This window comes from Schistocerca gregaria, chromosome X, assembly GCF_023897955.1.
Source record: "Schistocerca gregaria isolate iqSchGreg1 chromosome X, iqSchGreg1.2, whole genome shotgun sequence".
NCBI classification, from domain to species: Eukaryota; Metazoa; Arthropoda; class Insecta; order Orthoptera; family Acrididae; genus Schistocerca; species Schistocerca gregaria.
Genome location: NC_064931.1, coordinates 600,955,613 through 600,968,107, shown reverse-complemented (window position 1 = coordinate 600,968,107; position 12,495 = coordinate 600,955,613). Strand labels below are relative to the sequence as shown.

Here is a 12,495-nt window from a genome sequence, read left to right as displayed (position 1 = left end):
GCCTTTATTTTCTTCTTTCTCAAGATTCGTTGACAAATCTAATTTTCAATCTGAGAATATTTTATCACAATTATGAAGTGAGGAGCTAAAAATTAAAGTTTTCTTATAAAAAAGTAATTAGAATTACACAGAATTACATTTTTAAAAGTGCCAAGGAGGCTGTTGACGACTAAATTAATTGTAATATACTGAAAATTGTAAATTGAAGGGAAATAATTATATCACAAAGTAAAATAACACCCAACATTTTGAGTGCATGTAAAGCAATTTGTGTCAATGGTTTTCCTGTTAGAACCTGCTCAAGTGCATTGGGTCTCACCCATGCCAATTTCCTTCAGTGCAGCTGTAGAGACACAATTGGTTTAAAGTGAGGTTACATCTAGAAAACCACTGTGAATGTCTGCCATGCACTTGGGATAGGTAGGATGAGTGGCACAGCTGGGGCACACGTGTTCATGTATGTCCTGTCCCTGTCTGAAAATACTCATTCATCGTCATCACAAGTACTTCATTTCACTGAAAATATTTTCCAGGTTTCCAGGTACAACTTTCTATAATGGTGGGATATGTAGAATTGTGTGTGTGTGTCAAAATCTAAATAATATGGTGGATACACTAAAAATTTGTTCCTCAGTTTTCCTACTACCACTGCGCTTTTCTGAGCTGAAGAATTGTGCTAATGAAAGATGATAAAAGTTCATTTTATTTCATCCAGTTGGGCAGGCATATTGGTGTAATATTCACCAGTCATGGTTGTATCTATTTCATCCAGTTGGGCAGGCATATTGGTGTAATATTCACCAGTCATGGTTGTATCATTTGAAAAGGTAGCTGATGACAACTTTACCAGCTTTGGAATTTAACTTCACATTGTTTTTGTGTGAATCTGCCCACTTCTTCGACTCCAGTTTACTTTCTTCACTCGTGTTCAAAAGAATATATGACGCACTTGATGTAGCAGTGTAAAACCCCCTAGAATTTGATGGCACTGTCACAGCACAAGCTTCACGAGTGTCTGCTTCCTGCATTGCCACCAGGCATTTTTTTATATGGCACATACAAGAGTGAGATCTGCTATTGCCATATTATTTATTAAAAAGTCTCATAAATCTTGTGAAATTTTCTAGAAACCTTTGAACTCACCATTGTTGATATTGGGATACTCTTTCATCGAAAACATTATGGTGCTAACATAAGTTTACTGACTGAATTTTCAAAACAGAAAGAAAATCTTTGTTCAAAGTCACATCATAATATTAAATTACATCAATTATTTTTTTTTCTGTAGTGAACCCCTAGATCTGACACTTAGTGACAGAATTTCCAATTACATCTATCAGAAAGAGGTCATGAATAAGGAAGAATAAAAGCAAGTTTAGCATTTAACATTTCATCACCAATGAAGTGGTTAGAGATGGAGTGCAAACTAGGATTGGGGAATTAATTGGTGGGTTTGTTTCTCTCTCTCTCTCTCTCTCTCCCCCCCCCCCTCCCCCCTCCCCCCTCCCTCCTCCTCCCCCCCCCCCCCCTTTCAGGTGAATCTTCCCTGCACTGCGTAAATCAGCTTAAGGAAAACCACAAAAAAATATTGAAACTTGAATAACTGAACAGAAATTTCAGTTACTGCCACCCTGAATACAAATCCTGTATCTTAACCACCGTACCACTTTGTGTGGTAGCTCGTTAATAAAATGCCTAACCTATACACACATATCAATAATAAACACTAAGCTGATTTTTACATGGAAGAGTCATATCAATAATTAATAATCAGAATTTCTAATGTTCCAAATTTTAATTTCATATAATACATAGAAAATGACACACACAGAATTTAATATAGTATTGTTTTACATTTATAGATACTTGTCAAAAAAATGACATATCAAGATTGAAATATGAAGAAGACTCATATTTTTCTTATGTGAACAACTTTTCTTAAATTAATTTTTAATGCCTTCTATACATGGAAGGACTTTATACTTACGTCATTAAAGCTGATAATGGTTTTACATAAACAATTATCAACAGCAACTGGTTGCAAAGTTTTTCTCTAGAATGCCTGTTTTACATATTTTATAAATTTGCTGTATGTAGGTTGAATCAATAAGCTTTTGAATTTTGAGCTCAGTTATACTGATCTGAAATATGTAATCATAAAGTAACGTTTTCTTCATTCTTGAAAGATATGTCAAAATACAGTCATAAAATCAATGAGTAAAATAACCTTTTTGTCTGAGATTTAATGAGACGTCATTATGGAACTATAACAATAACAAAAATTAGTTATGAGAAACTAAAAGTTATATCTTTTTTTCTAGTCTGAGAGAAAACAATGAACCCTTACTGTCCAGAACTGTTGTAGGTGGAAGACTGTGGAAATAATTACATTATTTTATCAAAAACTAAGAAGTAATTGTGTATGTGATTAAAATGAAATAAGGCTTTTAGTATAAAATTCATTGTCCAATGTTTCCAAGGGATGGAAGAGCCAAGGGAGTTAATCACCTAATGCTCTCCTACATGGCTGAAATAAGATTGTGAAGGTTAAAGTACAACCCTGTTTCAATACGTAGTCTTGAACCATCACTGCCCATACATGCTTGAATGGATTTACCTCTGGAGACTTTAAAGCCAGTTTCAAATACTAATGCATCTAAGTACCTATTCAGCCTAATTGTTTTTTAGGCTATGCATGTTGCTGTTATGCACAAAGTGATTGGTTAGGTATCTCATATGCTGGCTAAATATTTTGAGCAGTTGGTATCTGAAAATATTCTTTGGAGTCCATTGTGGATGAAGTAATCCAGTTCTCTCACCTCAGATACAATCACCCACTCCTAAACAACCAAACTTATCATTCCTTGGGCGAGAATGCAATTTGGACAGCAGTGAGTGTTATCTCTGTGAAGAAAATCTTCCATCCTTGTCCAAACAAAAAATCTTTGTCTTTAGATCATAAAAAGCCCCACAGGTACTCACTAGCTGGGAGGAACTGGGGACAGAATGCTATGGCCACATTTCAATGATGACATACAGTGTGTCAATTTTGTGTGCATTTATGGTTTTGAGCTGACAGCATATTGCCACTGGCAAACAGTAATCACACTCACTGGCAGATATGACTTTGATCTACATTTGTGTGTGTATTCTTGACACAGGCATCTAAACTGGCTCAATGTAAGTCCCTAGTTGTTGTTTTTGGCCTCCATGCACTTTACAAAGTACAATCACCTTTTCGCCCTCCTCTCAACATCTTCACACCCACATTTTTGCTGTTACCTGTGAGATACCAATTGCTTTCATAGAATGGGCAATCAGGTGACTACTGTATCATGTACTTACAATGCAGCCCCTAGTTACCTCAGTCAAGTAAGGCATGATTTGAAAGGTATTGCTCCCTATTACTCATTTCTTTATTTTTATGTTGCTTTGATGCAACTCATATGTGTTTTCTCACTCCAGTATTGGAAGTAATGAAAGAAATTTGAGCAGGGAGAAGGGTGGTCCACAGTTGCAATTTTAGCTAGCTGACACCAGAAACTGCTTTTGATCATTACTGTATATCTAAACGTATAACCTGTAAACCACTGTACGGTGTGTGATGGTAACTAGAAATTGAAACAGGAGTGTACATCAACCTTCATAATCCATATTCTAATCATGTTCAAGAGCTTTAGGTGGGTGATAGCATAATTTTTGTAGCACCCTTGTCTCCTCCATCCCTCCAAGACTCAACAGAACTTCAGACAAAGAGGGGCCATGAATTTTTATCATAAAAACATTTCATTTTAAATTTAATCATTTATAGAGTTATTATTCCTATCTTTTGATAATATAATGTAGTGAATTTCTCATCCCTTGAATTCCAACAGTTCTGGACAATGAACATTGACAGTTTTACAAATAGGAAAAATACTGTGTGTGTTCAGACTTCTTTTATTTTTTTGTTGTCATGATCATTTTGTGAAATGTATGTACGTGGAAGTAATATGTTTGTCAGTCTCTTTTCAGAATGTATCTGCTCAGAATTTTCGTGGAAACATAGTTCCTCTCTAATAGTGCATGCCATTGGAAACTGGTGAGCTTAAAAATCAAACCCATGACTAAATGTGGTGCTATGCTTCACACTCTCTCTCTCTCTCAGCTATTAAATGTCTCATTGAAGGGGTGTAGGCAGATAAGCAGTACTCAAGAATCAATCAAACAAGGGTTTCATAAACTGCACCTTTCATGGCATCTACCTTTCCTACAACTAGGTTGTGTGTTCAGTACAGAACATTTTGAATGCTTACTCCTAGGTATTTTACAACTGTTTCTGTTTCCATTTATGCCTCACAAGTCTTGCAATCCAACAGTAATGGGTCTTTCCACCTGTTTGTGTGCGCTACATTACACTCAACATGTGTCGAAGGTCGACTACTGGTCTGTGCTATGAGCATTGATCTTCAGCAGCTTTTCCTACATTTTTCTACAGTTCTCTGACATAGCAACTTTCTTGTATAAATCATCATCATGTGCAAACAGCCTCACAGAACTTCCACCAAATGCTTATATATGTCGTGAACTATAGTGGCCCCAAAAACACGTGTCCCATCAGGTCCCATTGCCTTTCCTCTGTTGAGTGGTTTAAGTTTATTTTCTGATCCACAATCACTTATCTCAATATCTGTCACTTCAACGTATGTGCCTGATAATTTCACCCCATTAAGAGAGAGATGTTGAGTTCAGGGCAGACCTTCCTAAAGTTGAGGTACATAGCATTAACCTGGGTGCCATTATCTACTGTCGTCCAGATCTCGTGTACAAAGTGAGCTGCATTTCTCAATATCTCTATTGATCTCTATTGGAGGAATCGTTTTTTTTTTTTTTTTTTTTTTTTTTTTTTTTTTTTTTTTTTTTTTTTTTTTTTTTTTTGGCTGAGTGGATTTGGGTCTCTGAAGATGTGATAATGCATGAGTATAATACATTTTATTGTATTACAGATAAACATTAGTGAAATACACCTCTTACTATAGACAACTGTCTAATGATCTTTCTTGGAGACTGGAATGATGTGCAACTTTTTCCAGCAACCTTAAATAAATTCCTGCTAGAAGAGGAACAAGTTCCTTCGCGTAATCTATATAACATCATACAGGTATCTAATCAGGTCCACTTGAGCAATTTTCTAATACAAAATCACTTCTTGATATGTGTCATTTTGGTATCTACGGTATGAGTAATAGAAGGGTTGTATTATGATCTTTCGCAACAAAAAAAAGTTTTGGATTCACTATTTAGGTCTTCTCTTGCTCGTCTTGCAGTTCAGTGGAATGATGGTCACTGAGTGGCTATAAATGAGTTTGATCCTTTTAGTGGATCAGTACATCCTTGGGTTTTACTTTCAAATTCATTGACTGCTTCTCACATTTATTCTATTAAACTTATTTTGGATTTGTTCTGATTTTTTGTCAATGAGGCTTTGATTTCATTTAAACCTGTAACAAATCTTTGCTTTTTCAGTGAGCTACTAACAAATGGCAGGTCTTTCCCATCCCTCACAATTATGCTCAGTACAGGCACATTTATGTTTGTAACATAATGTGGAATATTCTAGAATTTTATCCATTAACTCTCCAGATCTTTATCTTCAGAGCTGTATGTTTAATGTTGACTGCTCAGATAATTTGTAATCTGATTTCTGTTCCGTCTAACATGCGTAGTAGATGCTGTAACAGTTTTTGCCTGTAAAATAATGAAGCACTTACATTAGGATACAAAATATGGACATCAAAATGATAAGTAAATTACAATTGCTAGATTACTGTAAGAAGCTTTAGAAAGAGAGTGAAGCAAATGGAAACTTAAAGGAACAAGTTGTAACACCTGATTATTTAGTGACAACACTCCATGTTGATAAGCAAATTCAAAAAGTGATTTTTTAATTAAATATAATTGCCAAGAGCTATAACTCAACAACCTCTCCCCAAATACCAAAAGTCATAGCTTCTGATTGCTGATACCCGGTCCCAAGAAAGATTGTAGTAAATGACCAGCAGAGGAAGGAATTCAGCTACTTAGGAAATACCATCTCCTTCACAGTTATATTATTGGGAACATATGCAGATTACTGAATAAAAAGGAGAGGAAAGGAGCTCTACTAAAGTTCTGTGAATTCATGGCAATATCATCTGTACTTTATGGCAGAGGTGTGCAATAGTTTTGGCTCAGGGGCCACTTTGTATGAACAGAGGTAAGCAGAAGACTGCACCTTTTAAAATGATTACATGCATTAGTTAAATTTGCACTTCAAACATGGTATAAATTGTTAAATAAAAATTCTGACTGTCTTGATAGGCAAAAAAAAAAAAAAAAAAAAAAAAAAAAAAAACTATTAGTGGGCGGCCTGCGGGTCACTATTTGCCCACACCTGCTTAATGGCAATCAGACATGGACAATAACACCTGGAAATGAATAAAGGATACAAACTGCAGTAATGAGGTTTAAGTAAGGCAGCTGGCTATAGTGTGTCTTATATGGTAAGGAATACAACTGTTGCACAAGAATTTATATAAAAAAGTCAAAGAGTATAAAAGTGGAAGAAACATGTCTCAAGAATGAATGAAAACAGAATGTGTAAAATCATAGTAAATTATTGCCCAACAGGGAAAATATCAATAGTTAGACCAAGAAATAGGTGGAGAGTTCAAATAAAACTAACCACAGATGAAGAAGGCACTGAACAAGAGGATATAACAAATATCTGACACTTGAAGAAAGAAGAAATTTATGAGCAGATTCCTTTTTATTAGTGTGTTTAGTTACCAGGAGATTTGAGGTGTGTGCCCTTCATGAGTCAGTTCTCTAGTCTGCTCAAAGGAATTTTCAGAAATGATATTTGCAACAATCTCACATGAATCCTTGTCTCTGAAACTTGAGATAGGTGACTATTGGTCAGTAGCTAACAAGTTGAAATCTCCCCATACTACCAAAACGTAATCAGGAAACTCGTGCACAATATTCTTTGATACCAGTTTAAAGCTTGTGGATTTCCAGCTTGGTGATATCACTGAAATGACATGTTATTTTGATGTGTGTCAATCCCATTATCTTCTGGGGATGTGTCGAAATGGTGCGTGCATGTTATATATATTTGTACCAAGACCAGGAATCAAACCCAGGTCTCTTGCTTAATAGGCATGTACTAAGCCACTTTGGCACAGCAGTTCACCCAACTGCACGAATTACCCTGGCACACCCCCCTCCTCAATCCAAATTCTCATTGCCGCCCCACTGTACTTTAAATTGCGCCTTACACATGAGCAGAATTGCCGAAGTTCTTCATGTTCTGGAATAGCATCTCCAGAACATGGAGCACCTCGACAATTCTGTTCGTGTGTAATGGGGAATTTAAAGTATACTGGAGAAGAACTGAGAATCTGGATTGAGGAGGGAGGCATGCCAGGGTAATCTTTGCAGTTGGGGGAACTGCTGTGCCAAGGTGGCTTAGTGACCTGCCTAGTACACAGGAGACCCATGTTCGATTCCCAGCCTTGGTACAAATTTTCACTCACTGGTTCAGTCTGTACACATGAAATCGTATCTGTATGAGACCAGTAAAGTCTCTAAAGTTCTGTAATTCCATTTGTACAAGTGTCAGGGTCGTCTTTATATTGAAATTGCCAGGGGACAACCTGTCTCTCCCAGGGCCACAGGATGGCTATGATTGAATTGAGGGGTGGGGGTGGGGGTGGGGAAGGAAGGGATTATTCTTGAGTCCCACTGCGGTCAGTTGGGCTCCTCCTTGCATGACATGTGGATGTGCCTCTGCTAGAGGCACTTGCAACATTTTATAACCAGTAATTGGTCCCAAGCAGAGCTCAGTGGGCAGATTTTGTGTCTGTTCATGAGACTGACAATGAGGAGATGGATTTTTATCAAAGAAATATATGGTTTTCCATTTCAGTATTAAATCCAGATTTTTCACTTGTTGTAGCATGATCATTTTGCAGTGTGTTAAACATTTCAATAGCCTTCAAATGGTATTTAAAATACGTATGTAACACAGTGGCTATCAGGATTTAAATTTTTCAGCTTTTGTAGTAACTTTCAATTGTTGTACATCATTTTTGATCATTCAAGTGAATCTTTCTTGTGACCTCTACTCTTCACACATCCTGGTGCAACTTGTTGAATTTTCTGTCGATCACTCAGAAATTGCTGTACATGCCTCAATACTGTGAGATGCCAATTTAAAGGCACATTTAAATTAGCATCCAAATGAAACCTTCTGTCTTTTACTATCAGGCTTAACATCCATTTGACTGCGCGCCCCAATATAATTCTCAGTCTCATCTATACCAGCAGTTTATGTAAATGTGTCTACACCAGATTGTGCTCTGTGAACTGCAGCAACGTAGTGTATGATTACTTTGATGTCACTGATATAACTGGAGACTGGAACAATTTGATCACAATTGCAATGTAATTCACAATAGTTTAAAACAACACAATGATCAAGGAGTTGCATTAACCAAATACTACAGTTAAATAGAGAACATCAAGCATATAACCTTAAGTCTCAGTCAATTCTTTCATTTTGTTATTTATCATCTACCAAATCACAAGAAGCAATAGCATATATTGAAAATGTACAAAAAGGGAAAATCAGAAGCAAATAAGCACATTTTATATGATCAGATTAGAATCACATGGTTATTTATATCTGATGGTATAAATAATATAAACATGGATTTTTTTACTTTTACAGCACAAATATATTATTTTTCTGCTTTTGACCACATATAGAATAATCAGGACATATTTTAATAAATAGCATGAAAATAAACTCTGATGCCAGCTCACATCTAAAGAAAAATGCCCTTATATGTGCCCAGTTGCTCATGTCATTGAGAAGACAGATGGCCAATGTCCCAGCTGTCATTGTTGCTGACGGTGACATGGGTTCAGTGAGGCTGTGCAGTTCTGAGTAAATAACCAAGCACAGATGCTCTAGGTGTCCCTTGTGGATCTTCATGGACCTTGGTGTAAAATACCTAACAAAACAAAACAAACACAGATAATATTATGCTCCTTGGAAATCAATGTTTGCCTATCTATTTGGTTTGCTCACTGAGTAGTGGTCCACCTATAGATGGGACAACAGAATGTTTTTAGCAACTGTTTGGCCAAACGTTTTTTCTCCCCATTCAGTCAGTTTTTTCAGTCAAATCAAACAACTGAATGAAACTCTCTTTCTGGGTTTGAGTGGTTTCACTTAGTGTCAGACAGCCAACTACTTAGTGTCAGACAGCCAACTGACACAACTCTCTGACAGCTACGTTAGTTGTAGTCTTCAGGTTTGAATGATATCATTACACAATTTTTCAGTGTTTTCAGAGAGAGAGAGAGAGACAGATAACATATTTTATTTTGTGGAGAGGTGAATAAAAAGTATATTTCTAAAAATAAAGTATTTTCAAAATTTATGTTTATTTACTTAAATATTACTTTTTAACTTCACATTTGAAACAGAAGCTAACAACACACTACACTTTCTAGATCTCACCGTACAAAAGATAAACAACACACACACAACTTCACAATATTCAGGAAACCAACAACCACAAGCAACACCATTCACAACCACCCATTGACACATAAGCATGCAAACTTCAGATTCATGCTCCACAGATTAAACAGAACACCCATGAACAAACAGAACTACACACAAGAACTAAACACAAAGAAACAAATAGCAGTAGAAAATGATTACACTACCCATATGGTAGGCAAGTTAAACCAAAAATATGCAAACAGTACAAAAATGAACCCACCACACACACACAAATCCGTACCCCGTACAGAACAACACAAAACACAAACAATGACCACACACAAGCCACAAAGAGCAACAACACACACACACACACACACACACAAAACAAAATGGCACATACTCACCTACAATAACAAGATTGTTCACAGAATAGGCAACATATTAAAGAAACAGGGACTCCAAATAGCATACAGGATGGAGAACACAAGACAGGAAAAGATCAGAACACAAGAAACACCCATGGATAAATTTAACAGGTCAGGAATATATAGACTCACATGCAACACTTGCCAGTCAGTACACATAGGACAAACATGCAGAAACTTCAAAACATCTCAGAGCTTTAAAAAGCAACAGCTCCCATAGCACATTTGCTGACCTTATAGCAAACAACCACCACCCAACCACAATAGAAACAGGCTTAGAATACTAAAACCCTGCCACAGCCTAAGCAGCAAACTGACCATTGAGGAAAACTTCCATATAAAGAAGGCAATAGCGGAAGGAAAACAAGTCTTAAACGAATGCACTACACTCTGCAAGGGCACATTATTTAACACATTAAAAGGAACTTTACAAATAAAACAGCACACACACAAGCACAGCTAAGAAACAAGCACAAAGATAATATGCAAATAAAATTAAAATTTGATGCCAAACTCTCTGGTAAACAAATGAACACTGACTGGGCTGGGACACACAACAAACCACAATCACACTGTGTTCTGGTGTAGTGAAAAGCGTTTTACTATGTAATTTGTGGAAAATACTTGCTATAGTTATGTATGCATCACAACATCTCAGCATGATGCAGAGAATGAAAGTGCTTGTCACACGAAAACGTAAGTAAATACGAAAATAGGCGCGAAAAACTAAATTACTCTCTAGAATATAGGTTAACTTTCGTCAAAAAACTTTCTCATCAACATCGTTTGGTTGCAGATGACAAGCTACCTGTAATAATTAACACAAGAGTGGTCCACTAAATTCATGCTCACCAAATGTAAAGGTATTTACAAAAAGAAACGATCTGTTCTTTGAACTAAAAATGCACTTAATTTTATAATCATGTAACAAAAATGTTCACATTGCAGAGTAAATAAAAACGAAAACCCACAGATGATGGCACAGTGGTGCCGAAACATGTTTGGGTACTGAGAAAAACGGTGTTTTGTGTAACAGGCAGACCTCAAATCCCAAAAATTTTAACTGCAAACACGGCCAATACAAGGAGCTGCAAATCAAAAGATGGATATGACTTTTTCATTCTACTTTCAATCAATTGGGACTTTTTAAAAGTGTTTAGTAATTGGTAGTACATTATAAATCTATGTTTAAATAAATTAACAATTACTTTTCTGTTTAAATTTATTGAAGCTCTTCTCCCTTTCCTGTTGGTTTACACCCACCATCGATAATTCTATTTTTGTAATGCTGAGGTGACATGAGGACAAAGCATATAAGATACATTTTTTTAATTGTTTAGTGATTTACTCACTTGCTTTTAAACCATATACTGTCACTTATTGGAAGTATTTTCTTAGCAAGAAAAATGTGTCATCATTAATTAACTTTCTTTGAAATTTATTAGTTAATATAGTTTCATAATATGAATCATCTTTGCAAATACTGTATGTCACACTTTGGAACACTCCACTTGTCACCCAGTGTTATCCTGGTCTTGAATGTATCAATCAGTTTCTTCGCTAAGGCCATAACTTCCTAAAGTCATGGACTGAAGTGTGATCCATTCTGTGTGAGATTTTGCCTGCCAGACCTAGAATAGCTTTTCGTCACCCATTCTTCGCAATATCCTTGTCAGACCCTATGCTCCTTCTGTGCCCATCTCCCTACCCTATGGCTCCTACTCCTGTGACTGTCCCCACTGCAGGATTTGCCCTATGCACCCTCCTATCACCGCTTATTCCCACCATGTGACTGGCAAAAATATACTATCACATGGCGAGCCGCCTGTGAAACAACACGTCATATACCAGATGTTGTTTAAACACTCTTCAGCCTTATACAGTTGCATGACTACTACCCAGTTATCAGTCAGGATGAATAGACATAGGCAGAGGGTGTATACAGGCAACAAACAATATCCTGTTGCAGAGTGGGCTGTACAACATGACAGTCGTGATCTCTGCGCCTGTTTCGCCACACAGATACCAGTTTCTCAGAACTCCACAGGTGGGAACTAGCAGTACATGTCCTTGGTTCTCACAATCCACCTGGCCTTAATTTACATTAATTCCTTCCATCTCAGCGTTTCTTTCCTGTAACTTGTCCTTTCTTCACTCCGTTTTAGTTTTCTACATCTTCCATTTTCTGGCTTGTTTATTTTTTGCTGTCCTGCCTGCCACCTCTGTTACATACAATGCACTTAGCTTTTCACTCTTGTTAAGGTGTGCATGATGTTTTAGTAGTAACCTCTGTCTTGTGTATTACAATGTCTTCCATCTTTAAGCTCCCACATTTTCAAATCACGCCCGGTACAGTCCCCAACAATCAGTCTTTCCTTCTCAACACATCCTGTAAGTCTACCCTGACCCGAGGTTCTGGGTGACTTTTCTGAATCATACCCGTTTCCCTAAATCTCTGCAGTCCTTTTCCTTCACCCCTCTTCCTGTAAAAGTTAAATTGTATGTGTGTGTGTGTGTTTTGTGTGTGTG

The 12,495-nt window shown here is 36.8% G+C and overlaps 1 long non-coding RNA gene across 1 annotated transcript; it reads left to right on the top strand.

Moving 5' to 3' along the window:
* The first annotated feature begins 10,481 nt into the window (after nucleotides 1–10,481).
* Nucleotides 10,482–11,124, top strand: LOC126299166 (uncharacterized). The gene is made up of 3 exons (XR_007552737.1): nucleotides 10,482–10,662; nucleotides 10,763–10,829; nucleotides 10,915–11,124. It is a non-coding gene; the product is annotated as an uncharacterized LOC126299166 (long non-coding RNA).
* Nucleotides 11,125–12,495: the final 1,371 nt, after the last annotated feature.